General features: G+C 47.7%; 1 protein-coding gene and 1 long non-coding RNA gene across 9 annotated transcripts in view; one reads left to right on the top strand and one right to left on the bottom strand.

The window, feature by feature from the left end:
- GAS7 (growth arrest specific 7) overlaps nt 1-15,352 on the bottom strand; it is a 203,031-nt gene that overhangs the window by 181,484 nt on the left and 6,195 nt on the right. The window lies entirely within an intron of this gene.
- Nucleotides 7,857-15,352, top strand: part of LOC145541575 (uncharacterized) — a 108,044-nt gene continuing 100,548 nt past the window's right edge. For all 3 annotated transcript variants that reach the window (XR_014079128.1, XR_014079126.1, XR_014079127.1), the window contains exons 1-3: nt 7,857-8,088; nt 12,809-12,900; nt 15,123-15,221. This is a non-coding gene — a long non-coding RNA (uncharacterized LOC145541575). The remainder of the gene's footprint in view (nt 8,089-12,808; nt 12,901-15,122; nt 15,222-15,352) is intronic.

Here is a 15,352-nt window from a genome sequence, read left to right as displayed (position 1 = left end):
CTCATTCCAAAACACTCATCCCTCCCTCAAGACCCCATCGGAGCCAGACTTCTCAGCGTCTTCATCCAACCCAGCATGACGACAGTGACCCCGGAACCCTGTTCCAAATGGCAACATCATCGAGAGCTGGCTCCACGGCTGTCACCAGGAATGACAACAGTTCCTTAAATTAGCCCCACTGGTAGCAAATGCAGAACACACCAAGGTAGCAGGATATCAGCTTTCCTTGAGGGGTCTCTAAAGTTTGTTGAGAAAAGACGAATCTGTATTGACTAATAGGGAAGGCCACCTGAAACTCCAACAGAACTTCTTCTGGACTTGGAAATTCTAAGATGTCCAAAAAACAAAAGATCTCCAAAATGAATGGGGTCTAACTGCACAAGGATTGATTTCCCATCTCCCCAAATAAGTGCTGCCACATGGTTCTTATCCGATGTAAAACCTGCCTGCTGCTGCAAGCAGGGAGCCAACTGCCCCTCCAGCTGCCTGTGTATCCAGAGCAAGTTCCAAAACCTCTCTGAGCCTTAAGTTTGTAGATCTGAGAAACAGAATTCACCTTGCCAGGCTGTTGAGAAGACACATGAAAACTTCTGTGTGGAAGCCCCCTGCAACCATTGTAGGACTAAACAAAGTTCTTATCACATACATTCAACATCACTTATGTCCAGAATCTCTGAAGGACACCACACACAAGTGCAGGGGATAGAAATAAAAAAGAAGACCATCACCCTTGCCTTCAAGAAGCTTAAATTTCAGTTGGGAAAACAACACACACAGGACTGCAGAAGATGTAGCATTTGCAAAGTAAAATACCATGAAAAGCATACACTTCCATCTGCAGCTTTCCGCCAAGTGTCCCTTGGGTCTGCTTATTTGGATTCTAATATCTGCCTAAGTATCCACCAAACTGGCTACTTCCTGGACTGCAAAAGGCCTCAAAACTGCCTGTAAATGGAGTCTCTAAAGCCAAGGCCAAGAGAATGGCAGGGATGTCTCAGCTCATGTTCCGCCACTGGGTCCAGCCATGGCTGACTTCACCCCATCACCCAGCCAGTTCTGCTAATTGCCAGCTTCTGCCACCCACCATGCTCCCTTTCCAAGGATGCCCATATTATATCCATCATCTTGTTAATCTCCAGCACATCACTGGACAGAAGACCACCTCCTACATCCCTAGCCAGCTGAAGAAAGAGGAAATGAGAAGAAAGGAAAAAAGAATCCAAGGGCAGCCATTAGCAAAATAAAAAGAAAAAAGAGGAAGCAGAGGGAAAAACAGAAAGTGAGAAAAAACATAGGAAAAAATGAGGAACATCAGTGACTCTCATTTGACATCTGACTTCCCAGCTTGGAAAAGGCTTAAACTCACATTCTATGACGTGTGCCTCATACAACATTCTGGCTGAGTAAGGAAGGCCAAGAATCCTATACCCATTTTGGAAATGAGCAAACTGAGGCTTGACACAATATCAGAGATGGAGCGAGAACGGAGCACCAGGACTCTGCCTTCTCATTTTACGATGCTTTTGCCACCAGAGGTAACCTATGCATTCTAGATATAAAATTAAAGAGCATTTGGAAGCAGAACCAGAGACAGTAGAAGTGAATGGTACTAGTCACGACAGCCAAAATGTGGCAACAACCCACATGACCATCAGCTGATGACATGCAAACATGGTGAATTCTTACGATGTAATATTATTCAGCCATGAAAAGGAATGAAGTCCTGACACATGCTGAAACATGGATGAACCACAAAGACATCATGATGAGTGAAATAAACGAGACATAAGAAGATCACACGTTGTTTGGTTCCATTGATATGAAATGCCTAGAATAGGCAAATCCATAGACAGAAAAGAGATGAGTGGTTGGCAGGGACTGGGGGGTGTAGGGGGATGGGAAATGACTGCTTAATGGGTACAGGGTTTCTTTAGGGGATTATGAGAATGTTCTGGAACAGGACAACAGTGGCTGCACAACACTGCAAATGTATTAAATGCCACTGAACTGTATACTTTAAAATGGTAAACTGTGATGTGGTATGTGAGTTTAACCACACTTTTTTTAAAGGCAGTTGGGGATAAAAATAAAAATGAGAAAACCAGATGCAGAGGAAGAGGAAGATAAAGGAGTCAAAAATTCCCAGGCAAGTCATGAGTTTCTCCAAATCAGTGACCCTCTCCACACATCAGACCAGCCAAGCTGTGCTGTATAGAAGCAGACCTCTCCTCTTAACACTGAGGAGGTAAGGGTGCCTTCATCAGGGGGCTGCAGACAAGGAACCACCAGCAGCAGCCTGAGGAGGAAAACAGGCCAGTGATCAGGGATGATGAGAGCTTTGAGGCACGGGGTGGCTTTCCTGCAGAAAAGACCCCAGCTGACCCCACCAGGAAATGCCAAGCATTCACCTGTCTGCCCTTTATATTGATGGCTCAGATGGTAAAGAATCTGCCTGCAAGGCAGGAGACCTGGGTTCAATCCCTGGGTCAGGAAGATCACCTGAAGAAGGGAATGGCAACCCACTCCAGTATTCTTGCCTGGAGAATCCCATGGACAGAGGGGCCTGGCGGGCTACAGTCCATGAGGCACGTGCAAGGGTCGGATACGATTGAGAGACTAACACCTTCACTTCACCTTTATACTGATGGAATCGCTGATTGCCTAAATATGAGTAAGTCCCTAGCTCTGGACCAGCCACTGACACTGGTGTCAGGCATGCTGCAGTAAGCAAATCCCTGGCCTCAGTGAGTTAACCCTTGGGAAGGTCACAGCACTCAAACTCATCGACTGATACGACCCAGCTTAATATAATCTGTGGCTCAGCCCACCGAGTGTAAAGAAAAACTAGTAAATGAACTCTTCTCTGATTTTTAATACATTTTAATCACCTTTGGTGGCTGGGTAGAGATTAGAGAGACAGAGGACACAGAGCAGGAAGCCACCTTGCGGGGTGAGCCTGAAGCAGAGAGCTAAACACAGAAAACCAGTGATTTTAATTAAAAATTCTGGATTTAGACCCAGAGTGAGGTATTAGACTTTCAGGCCATTGTTTCAGACAGAATTCATCAAAAGACATTCCGGCTTCTACACGAGCTCTCATGTGTGCTGGGGTTTAGGGACCCTACAGTGAACAAACCTGATGCACAGCTCTGTCCTCGTGGGGCTCATACTCTAGTGTAGGATCTGGAACATATCATGTGTTCAGAAGGGGACACGTGTGAAGGAGAAAACCAGGACAACCGCCACGTCCAAAGTGGTGATCCCACATGTTGTTGTTCAGTAGCTTAGTTGTATCCAACTCTTTGCGACCCCACGGACTGCAGCACATCAGGCTTCCCCGTCCTTCACCACTTCCTGGAGTCCACCCAAACTCAAGTCTATTGAGTTGGTGATGCCATCCAATCATCTCATCCTCTGTCATCCCCTTCTCCTCCTGCCTTCATTCTTTCCCAGCATCACGGTCTTTTCCAATGAGTTGGCTCTTCACATTAGGTGGCTAAAGTATTGGAGCTTCAGGTTCAGCATCAGTCCTTCCAATGAATATTCAGAGTTGATTTCCTTTAGGATTGACTGGTTTGACCTCCTTGCTGTCCAAGAAACTCTCAAGAGTCTTCTCCAGCACTGCAGTTCGAAGGCAGCAATTCTTTGGTGCTCAGCCTTGTTATATGTCAGTCCCACACAGAATTACATAAATAAGTCTCCCACCCAAATACAGGTTTAGGGCCCTATAGGAGTTGGCTCCGGTGACCAGAACTGCAGGCCGAGGGCCTCAAACAGCAGAAATCGATTGTTCTGGAGGGTTGAAGTTCAAGATCAAGGTGTCAGCAGGGCTGGTTTCTCCTGAGGCCTGTCTCCTTGGCTTGCAGACAGCTGTCTCCTTCCTGGGCCTTCCCCTTTGTGTCTGTGTCCTGACCTCCTCCTCTTCTAAAGTCACTCTACTGACTTCACTTAACTCATCACCTTTTTAAAAAAAAAAATTTTATTGTTATTTGGTAAGCTCTCTCTTCAAGCTCTTTAGTTCATCTGTCTACCCAGCTGGTCATCCAATAGTCACCCAGCCAGACCTCATGGATGACAAGCACTGTGTCAAGCTGGGCATCACAGAGATTCAGGACACTGCAAGCGCAGGTTTCCTGCACTGGAGGACCTCAGAGTGCAGGACGGGAGTGACTGCAGCCCAGTGTGGTCAGGGCCATCACAGCAGGAAGCCCTACCGAAGCCAAGGAAGAATGACCTGCTTGCCTGGGGAGAGGTCAAAGGCCACACTTGGGCTGGGTCTGGAGGGGGATTATCATTCCCCAGACAGGCCGGAGGGGGAAGGGACCCCAGAGAGAGGTGCAGCTGTGCAAAGGCAGGGGGGTGCAGAGTTGTATGCCAGGAGAGGGCAAGTGAGGAGGTGGGGGTAGGTTTATGAAGCCCCGTGCTCATCCCCACAAGGAGCACCCTCACACAGGGATGGCGGGGAGCCAGTGGAGAGGGTTCTGTTGGACTCAGAAGGACACTGTGGACGGCAACAAGAGGCTAGGGCAGAGTGGGGACACCGGCCCTAAGCCCAGGGCTCCTGGCTCAGTGGAAATACAAGGAATACTTACTAAGAAGCAGGTTAACAGAAAACTCATCCACTCCGAGGTGGATGTCAGTCACCTTAAAATCGTCCCCCTTGGGGTACAGCTCTGAGAATAACTGTTGCTCTTCCATCCCCCTCCGCTATAAACCAGGAGAAGGCCAAGCGCAGGTGCCTCTGTGACCATCAATCAAGCCAGCTGCAGGTCCTCACTGTGACTCTTTCCAACCTGCCTGCATCTCACATCGGTCCTTATTCGCAAGAGACTTACTGCTGTAGCTGAATATATATATATAGTCTTGATGATTTTCAGTGAAACGTAATTTACACCTTCTGCTGCTTCCTTGAGAAATCATCTCCCTAGGACTGATAAAAAAGCAGATCAGCCACCTAGAGTAACAGAGCACCCTGACCACACCCTGGCACTCAATTCAGAAGCACAGCAGAATGGCACTCGAGTTGGCATCCTCTAAAGTGATCCTGTAATACTTTGGCCACCTGACGCGAAGAACTGACTCATCTGAAAAAACCCTGATGCTGGGAAAGATTGAAGGCAGGAGGAGAAGGCGACAACAGAGGATGAGATGGCTGGATGGCATCACCCACTCAATGGACATGAGTTTGAGTAAACTCTGGGAGTTGGCAATGGACAGGGAGGCCTGGCATGCTGCAGCCCATGGGGTCGCAAAGAGTCAGACATGACTGAGCAAATGAATTGAACTGAAAGTGATCCTGATGGGCAGAGAAGAGGGTCAGCATTTAGTGGACCGAGAAACTGGGCTTTTCAAACTGTGTCCCCCATAGTGCTCAGGTTTCTTGGAGGAATCCTGGGAGTCACTTGAACAGGAGAGTGATCAAGCCACAGTCCCCGGAAGAGCAGCGCTGTGTCAGATGCCCAGGAGCCAGCACCAGAGAACCCCAGGTCTGGGAGATTGGGAGACTTCAGGCCAGCTCCAGCTCCCCTGCCTCCATTCATGCACCAGCACAGTCATCTTCTTGGACCAGGGGCACAGTCGGGGAAAAGGGCAAAGGGCTCAGGCCAGAGCTGGCTCCACAATCTCCCTGGAATGGCTGGTATTGCTTTGGCCAGGCTAGTCCCAACACCTCCCCCACTGGTAGGGCTCCCCACCTGCTGAACACACTCAAAATGGCTCCACAGAGGACCCCGCACAGAGGAGAAAGAGGCCTGGCTACAATTTAATTTGGACTGTTTGCTCCTGGGGGAGGCAGAGGAGGCGGGTCTGAAATTCTCAACATCACCAGGCTCTCCACAGCCACGCCCACTACAGGGCTCCTTGAGGGCATGCATAGATCAGGTCTCATCCCATGGCTGTCCGTATGAACCCCGACAAACTTTAGCTCCCTGTCTCTCTGATCCCAAATTCCCAATCGGTGTGCATTAGTCATCTGGCCCAAGCGGAAAGGGAACAATTAAAAGATCCCCACTGATACTCCTTTTTTCCCTGAAGACCAGATTACCTCCTCCTTTCAAAAGAAGAGTCAAGTGGGAAGACCGGGACTTCCCTGGTGGTCCAGCAGTTAAGACTCTGTGCTTCCAACTGCAAGCAGCACAGGTTCAATTCCTGGTCAGGGAACTAAGATTTTGCATGCTGCTCAGAGTGGTCAAAAATAAATAAATAAAGGTTGAAAAAAAAACCCTCCCTGCCCTCTCCTCTGCGGCGGGTGGGGGGAGGGAGCTGTTGTGAGCCCAGAAAGCAGGCTTTCTCTGTGCCTGGTTAATGGGGGAAAGCAAAGAGGGGACAAAGATGAGCAGAAAGCCCTACAAGTGCTGCCAAGAAGAATCAGATTATGGAGCCAGGGTGGAGGGGTACAGGGCACAGGCAGAATTTCCCACTACTGCGCTCCCATTCTACCCCCAAAGAACCTACAGCAGACATGCTCAGAAATTCGGCAGCTGGCTGGCTCAAAGGAGGAATCGAAGGCCATGTAGCAAACACATCAACTTGAAAACATCCACGGGTCCTGTGATCCCCTCACTCTGAGCAGGACCCTACCCACAGGCCTCAGGAGGCAATCTTCTGCAAAAAAAATCTGTCCTTATAAGTGGGTTTATCTGCCACAGGCTCTAAGATAAAATTCCCCTCGACTGCTGACCTCCAGCTAAGATTCTAATCTTGGTCACTCCCTGGCAGGTTTATCACATTCAGAGAGAATCTGGATGAGAGGAGATTCAGACAACTGTGACATTTCAAGAAAAGAATTTCTGGCTTAAGTTTGTGGTCAAAATGCACCATGACAAAGGGTCCATCCACAGAAGGGCAGTGATCCTCCTGTAAACACATCTTCAATGATGACCTGAAACCTGACAGAAAGGGACTTATTTGGAAGAACCAAGACAGAAACTGAGTTAAGGTGACAAGAGCCAGAGAGACAAGGTCTCCACCAGAAATGGTGACCAAGAGGTTTGAACTGATGCTCAGGGAAGCAGGTTTCTTTTACTAAGAAAATAATGGCCAGAACCCTGAGTGATAGACGGCCACAAGCACATCCGGCTCCCTGACACCAGGCTCTCTGCAGAGCGCTGACATCAAAGGAGACAATTCTAACTTTCACAACAATCCTCTGATATGGATCTTGTTGTTGTTCAGTCACTAGCCGTGTCTGACTCCTTTGCGATCTGTACTGTAGCCCGCCAGGCTCCTCTATCCATGGGATTTCCCAAGCAAGAATACTGGAGTGGGTTACCATTTCCTTCTCCAGGGGGTCTTCCCAATCCAGGAATTGAACCCACCTCTCCTGCATTGGTAGATGGATTCTTTACCACTGAGCCACCAGGGAAGCCTGACATGGGTCTTAAAGACATAGAAACTAAGGTCCAAGGACAGGAAAGCGACTGGCCCAAAGTTTTGCACAGTCAGTACCCAAACCCAGGTGAGATCAGCCCTGAACACGCACACACCAGACTGTCTACAAACTGAGGACACTCTCATTCTAAGATTCCAGAACTGCTGCAGGAAAATAGGATTGTCTTGGAAAGTGAAACAGGCTCCAGAGTACGGGGGTTGTTAGTTTTTAAGGGCTGGGTAATTTAGTATGCTAATGAGTGGGAAGAATATTCTAACTATCTTGGAGAAGGGGCAGGGATTTCCAAGCATTGGGGCACTGCCCACCTTGGCCTTTTATGGTCTGCTTCAGAACTGTCATGGCGTCTGGTGGCATGTCATTAACATGCTAATATATTATAATGAGCATATAACAAGGCTTGAGGTCTACGACCCGGAAGTCAAGTCATCCACTATCTGGTACCGGAAGTGGAATCCTCCGCCATCTTGGGTCTAGTAGGTTCTGACTCGTTTACCTCACATCCTCAACGGCCGTATCACTCTTTTAAAGACTGTGCCTGCCCTCTTCCCTCCTGTTTCAGGAGGGCCTGGTATGGCTTATTGTGCATTATATACAAAATGACAATCCTACTTCCCAGCTTTGCCTATACGGAGAAGTGGCTAAAAACGTGACTAGGGAGGGAGGCAGAAGCCAGGTAGTGAGGGGACGCATAAGCAAAGGTAAGTCATATTATATCATGAAGACAAAAAAACCCAAGGAAAGTCTTAAGCAGGAGCGTCTCTTGACCAAACTGGCTAGAAAAATCACCACGGCATTTCTACAGAGAATGGACATCATCAACGGACCAAAGGCAGAGCCACTGAGGTTAGGGGCCAGGGCAGTAATCCAGGCAAGAGGAGACAGGCGAAGTGCAGAGCCACATAGACCTGAGGGCTGCATCCAGGGGCTGCGGGAGACGCCAGCTTTGCGGCACTAACTCCATCTCCAGTTCTGAGCCTGAGAACACCAGTTGTTCTAAGCCCCACAGCAACACCTTCAGAAGAGAATTTCCCATCCAGGCCCTTGAAACAAATCTTTCTGTGGGCCCAGAAAAGATGAAAAGGAATGCCTAAATCCTTTAGCAAACTCCTACACGTCACCTCTCCTGACATTTTTCTCATTATAAGAGTCTCTTCGGGGAATGTCTGGGCAGCCAGAAGCCCATCAGACCCAGGTAAGAAGCAGTTAAGACTAATTAACCCAGCCTGAGCAGCAACAACCATCATTCAGCAGTTTCCAATAAACCAGAACTGGTCAGCGGCTGCAGCCTCACTTGCTTTAAATAGTAGGATCTGGGTCCTGAAAAATCCGGAGAAGTGCTCTCCGGCAGTGCTTCTAAGAGTGTGGGCCCCAGACAAGTAGCATCTCCTTGTTAGACCTTTTTAAAAATTCAGACTCTCAGGTCCAACCCCAGACTCTCAGAATCCAAATCTGCATTCAGTAAGAGGCTCTGGTGACTTGTGCCTGTGGGTCGGAAGGCCCTGACTACAGGGCTGCAACCAGGGAGCCCTGTACTTGATCTCAGAGGGGCCCAGGGAAAAAGGGAGTTTCCTCTCACCCCAGCAGCACCCCCATCAATGGAAGTCCGGTGAAGCGGTAGCTCTCAGTATTGGTCTTGGCATGATCCCCAGAACATGTGGAGTGTAGACTCCACTAACAGTGTGTACAAGGTGCCTGGTTACCCTCACAGGAGCCCTAGGAAACTTACACAGATTCTGCAACTGGCCCAGGGTCTCACAGGCAGCAGGGGCTGAGTCAGGATTTGAACCCAGAGCTGCCAGACCCTTACCCTGCACTCTTCAGCCATTTGGAGGAGGTTCTGTCCCTGCCCCTGAGCCGAGTGTCCACACTGGTGGTAGCCACAGGGCTCACATTCCAGCCCACAAACCAAACCACAGAACGCATCCAGCATCCCCTTGGAAGGAGATCAAGTGCCTTGAGATGTGGGAGCATGTTTTTCCTAACACATTGGCATCTGGCAAGACCACCCTGGGCTCTCTGTCTGCTGTCAAGTTCATGCATACTGTAGTTAAGACCCTGGGCCTGCCTTTCAGCCCCCAGCCACCTCTCTTCCTTATCTAGCCAGGGTGAAACATTCCCAAGCCCCACCTCCAACCCGTGATAGTGATCAAAAGACCCCTCTGGGCAAATAGGAACACCAGGTACCACCCTCCCCATACCCCCATCCTACCTTTTTACCATCTCCAAACCTCTCAGGTTGAACGGACTCAAATTGAGGTCTAATTCCAAAACCTGTGTTCTTTTCATGACCCTGTGTAGTCTTACATAACCCATGAAGAAAAAAGAAAGTAAACTAAATCCAATCTAATTCCAGAATTTAATCATGGCTTGCAAACTTAAAAACCCCTTAGGGTACTCAAATGCTTTCCTACTCAAATTGAGGCTCAGAGGCTAGCAGCACCAGCAGCACCTGGAAGCTTGTTAGACAATGCAGAGTCTCAGGCCCCACCCCAGGCCCATTGAAGCCAGATCTGCATCTGAACAAATGCCCCCTGTGATTTGCGTGCACATTAATATAAGTGCTGGCTTAATGTCCTACATGGTGTGTTGCACAGGTGGATTCCATGTGCCCAGAGCAAGCAGGAGGCCCCAGGCATCCAAAACCTCCTTTATAAATATGAAAATATTAGACTGAGTACCAGATTAGCTGGTAGAGATGCTGGGAAAGATTGAAAGCAAAAGGAGAAGAGGGCAGCCGAGGATGAGATGGTTGGATAGCATCACTGACTCAATGGACATGAACTTGGGCCAACTCCGGGAGATAGTGAGGGACAGGGAAGCCCGGCATGCTGCAGTCCATGAGGTCACAAAGAATCAGACACGACTTAGGGACTGAACAACACCATCATCAGATTAGCAGATTTTCTCTGAAGGATGTCCTTGATTATCCAGAACTCAGCAGTTTCATTTTTCACTTCAAACACAACAAAAGCTTGTAGCTATTTATCAGTAAAACACTTGCTAAAGAGTGGCCTCCAACTTCCTATTTCTATTTCTACTTTATATTATGAATCAAAAACAAATGACACTCTTCCATGAGCCATCGCTAAAATAAGGAGCCTCTGTCATGATTAAATTAGGACAAGGATTCATTTCTGTAGAATTTTTAAAATATCATCTCTAAAGAGTTTTTACAACTTAATTAGTTTTTTTGTTGACCAATCTGGGAGTTCTCTGTGCATCTGACAAGCAAATGAGAAGGGTGGAGAAATGAAGGCATTTGAGAAAGAACAATGGATGCAAAACTTCTGGAAAGGCTTTCGTTCCAGTAGAACCAGTGTGAAACTGGAAAGGCTTTCATTCCAGTAGAACCAGTGTGAAACTGAAGTTTTTTAGAGAAATCACCTGCCAGAGTCACCTAGGGGGGGTGGCACATCCCTGAGGGCTCCCAGAGAAGACCTTGGCTCCAGGCCTTGACTGTATCCACGGAGCCCTGCGGAGAGCTTGGCATACACAGTAGGTGCTCAAATATAAATATTTGTTTTTGTTGAACCAAACGTTGACAGATGTATTTACCTCAAAGAAAAAAAAAAATCACAGGAAGTCTGGGATCAGGCCAAGTATCACTGGTGTGCCCAGGAGCATGGTAGATGCCAGGAGAGCTTGATGGAGGGGGAGCTGACTTGAAAGAACAGTAAGAGCTCATCCTGGTCTCAGGAGCTATGGGCACCTGCTGGGGCTGAACTCCAAGGGAGCTTGTCAGACATGCAGAGTCCCCGGCCTAACCCCAGACCTACTGAGTCAGAATCTGCATCCAACAACATCCAGAAACCTTGCTCTCGAGGTATCAAAATCAACTTGGGAAGCACCACTCTAGGTATGGCCATAAAATACGGAGACTGAACTAGAACAGAAACAGGGCATCCCCCTGAGTGAGGACACACCTGGTGGTCACCAGAGCCATCCATATACATTCAGCTCACTCCGTCTCTCCTTCTGGGCAGATGGCAGGACTACATCACCCCACCCACTTGAAGTTAGGTGTGGCTGGGCTTTCATCAAAGACATCTGAGCACCAGCGCCACATGTCACTTCTGAGAAGAAGCTTTAAGAACCAGGTGCTGTTGGTCACCCAGCAAGATTCCAGACTGTGCTTGCTCTCTCATCCTGGGTCCTTCCTGGAGGGTCTCGCTGCCACCAACTGACTTGCTGTAGACTGGCAGTGTGAGAAGAGGCAAACCTATATTGTTTTTAAGCACTGAGATTTGGGGCCTGTTTGTTATGGCAGCATTCCCTAACCCATCCTGACTGACACAGCACCTAAGCCCCCAATGCTGCCATCATCAGAACATCTGTTTCTCCCCGTTGAGAACAGCTCAAACACATCATGACTTGAGGACCTCTTTTTAAACCCTGAACAGCATTACTTAACTCAATTACCTTCTACACTCTTCAGACTTCACTCCATCATCTTATTTTCTTCTTGCCCCAGATTTCCCCATGTATTTATGCTTCTATCTTACTGTACCGTATGCTTTTTGGTAAGCTGCTTTACATCCTTTTTTCAACAAGGTGACAGACAGTCACACATACAGACACACCAGACTTGGCTCCAAATAAAATCTGGCTGTTCCCAAAAAAATCAAATGCACCCCTCGAAAGACAAAGATTTGCTGTTACTAAGGGTATCTAAAGGAACGTGGCCTTGGGCCAGGCAAGCACTCCTTCAGCTGGGTCTTTGCACAAAAGGATATGTCAGAGAATGCATAGGACACAGTCTGCTTTTAAAAAGCAATTCATTCTTGGAAACACCAGCTCATTTTGCCTTGTCATCAGGTGAAATCTGAACCACGCTAACTCCATTAAAAACACTTAGCATCACCGACAAAAATGTTTTATTTTTCAAATTCAGCTGAACCCCTTTTGCATGGGTGGCCTTGTGTGAAGCACAGGTGAACCTTGTTTTAACCAGTCCTCCAGGTGGGCAGGTCGGATGTGGCCAGTTGAGCTATAACAGAAACAGGCTGCAACGGGTATTCTGAGGCTTACGGCTTGATTCTTCCTGAGTCCAAATTTCTATATGTGAAATTGCTGGGGCAGAGGGCACATACATTGTTACGGTTTTAATGTATATTGCCAAATTACACTCCGGGAAGCATATGACAATCTTCCTACACTCTTGCCAAGACTCATTCTGTTTTTATGTTGACGCTTTTCGTTAAAGCTACCTTTTCCAAAAAAATTACAATTCTTTGATTACTAATGAGACTGAATATGCTGACAACTTTGCACATCTTTTATTATGAAGTGTCTATCCAAGTTCCCTGCCTATTCGCATACTGATGTGTTCCTGTTTCTGCTTTTTGGAAAAAAAAAATTATAAAAGTACTTCCTGCATTAAGGACATTAACTTTTCCCCAATTTTTATTTGCCTTTTAGCTCATTTTTGAAGGAAGAGGTCTCTGGTGACAGAGCAGATGATTCACGGATGAGGAAAATACCATAGAATACATCACAACTGTCCTGCAGAGGTAAGGCCCCTCACCCTCCCCAGTCAATCCACTGGCAAATTCTTCTGACTCAACCTGCAAGACATATTCCAAATCCATCCCCTTCTCTCTCAGAACCTCCACTCCCACCAACCTGCTCCCAGCTTTCCAACTCATCTGCTTGCTCTTGTTCCTGCCCTTTAAAATCCATCCTCCACACTACAGCCCAGGTGAGCTTTCCAAAACAAATCAGAGCATGCTAACCTGTCAATCAAACCAAAAGCTACCAACCACTGAAAAAGAAAGGATAATTAGGGAATGTGATAGAGGTGCTAAATGTTGCTATCATGTTACAATATCTACATGTATCAGATGAACAGGCTGTATACTTTAATTTTACACAAGATGACAGGTCCAATATATTCAATGAAAAGAAACCATCTGTAGCTTGAAATCAGCCATGGCAGGAGTATTTACATCCCAGAAATTGGCAGATGCTACAAATCAGAACTTCCCACACTCCATCCCCCAAAGTTGATCAATAAACATTTACCAGCACATGACTGGAGGTAGAAGCTTCAGAGAGTGCCAGAGAATGATACTCCAATTTTGCCCACCCAAAAACTGCTGAGAAGGAGGGGAGGGGGCTCCAGATGGAGGGACCCCTCAGACAGGAGATTGTCTCTGGCAAAAAGAGTATGGATGGACAAACAGCCACACAGGAAAGCACGGGTCAGCAGAGGTCCAAAGGACATGGAGGAACCGCTGGGCCCTTGGAATGATGCTGTTTGCAGTTAAGTTCCCCAGAACATAAATGCAAACCTGGGGAAAGGCAAGAAACCTCAAATACTTGACAGTACCTTTCTTCCACTGTGCAGAATAGGTACTCAAAATATAAATTCATAGAGAAAAATCAAGTTACATATACTGTCGGGGGAAGTAAAGTAACTATCCAACTTACCTGCCTCCCTTTCTGCCACATCCCAAGCTTGTCCTTGCTCTCTAACCATTCTGGAATATTCTGGTTCTCTCATATCTATCAAAGATACTCCCCTCTTTAAGGTTATCTGCATTTGTAGAACAAACACGCCCCAGATCCTCATGTGGCTGGCTCACTCAGCTCTCTGCTCAGATATCCCCTCCTTGCAGAAGTTTCTCTGACAGTTTCTGGAACCCCCCCTTCCTGTATCGTGCACCCCTAACTTATCACAGTACCCTGCCTTATTGGCCCCATACTACTTTAAAATCATATACATATATATATATATATATTTTGCTAGTTTACCATCTCCCCAACTAAAAGGTAAGTTTCTTTTCTATGCCTTTCGTTGCTTCACCTACAGTAGCATTCACAACCTATTGTTAGGCACTCAATTAGGGATTGTTGAATGAATGTCAACTTCTGAACAGGGATTGGCAAAGCACACACAGCCCATGATCTAAGCAAGGGCCTACCCATCTCTTTTTCTGGCTGTGTAGGTCTTAGTTATAGCACAGGGAATCTTCATCGCAGTGCACAGACTCTCTAGCTGTGGCTTGAGGGCTCAGTAGCTGCGGCATGAGGGCTTAGTTGCTCCTTGGCATGTGGGATCTTAGTTCTTCAACCAGGGGAACCACCTAGGTGGTCTAGGGGAACCACCAGACCACCAGAGAAGTCCCTGGCCTGCTGCTGCTGCTAAGTCGCTTCAGTCGTGTCCGACTCTGTGCGACCCCAGAGACGGCAGCCCACCAGGCTCCGCTGTCCTCGGGATTCTCCAGGCAAGAATACTGGAGTGGGTTGCCATTTCCTTCTCTAGTGCATGAAAGGGAAAAGTGAAAGTGAAATCGCTCAGTCGTGTCCAACTCTTAGCGACCCCATGGACCTACCAGGCTCCTACCAGTAGCCTACCAGGCTCCTCCGTCCATGGGATTTTCCAGGCAAGAGTACTGGAGTGGGGTGCCATTGCCTTCTCCAAGTCCCTGGCCTATCCATCTTTAAATAGTTGAAAATGAAGCAAAAGAAGAAAAATACTGCATGGCACAAATTCAAATCCCAGCATCCATAAATAAAGTTTTATCAGCACACAGCCACACCCGCTGGTTCAGGGCTCCTCTCAAGCTGCTTCATGCTCCACAGGCAGGGCTCAGTGGCTGTGACAGGGACCATATGGGTGCTCTCACAGCTTCTCACTGTCTCCGGCGCACTGCACATCACAGCGCTGCAGCTATAACTTGAGGGTGCCGCTTGGCCCACAAAGCCGAAAATGTTTCCTGGCCCTTTTCAGAAAAAGTCTGCCAACACAAGTGAAGAAGGAGAACGCTCTGAGGAACATTTCTAAGGGAGAACAGACCAGGCTTGCACTCAACCCAACAGGAGAGAAAAGGTAAGAGGGGGTAGAGTCAGGTGACACTGGAGAGAAGACAGTGACATGCATATGGGTTCAGAGGGTGGGGGGAGAAGGCACTTAAAGGAGGAGAGAAAAGTGTAGTTTGGACACATGACATGTGAGTCCCT

Source organism: Giraffa tippelskirchi, chromosome 3, assembly GCF_054371585.1.
Source record: "Giraffa tippelskirchi isolate mGirTip1 chromosome 3, T2T-mGirTip1v1.2.pri, whole genome shotgun sequence".
In the NCBI taxonomy this organism is placed as follows: domain Eukaryota; kingdom Metazoa; phylum Chordata; class Mammalia; order Artiodactyla; family Giraffidae; genus Giraffa; species Giraffa tippelskirchi.
The sequence above is the reverse complement of the archived record's forward strand: the minus strand, read 5'-3'. Positions and strand labels throughout refer to the sequence as shown.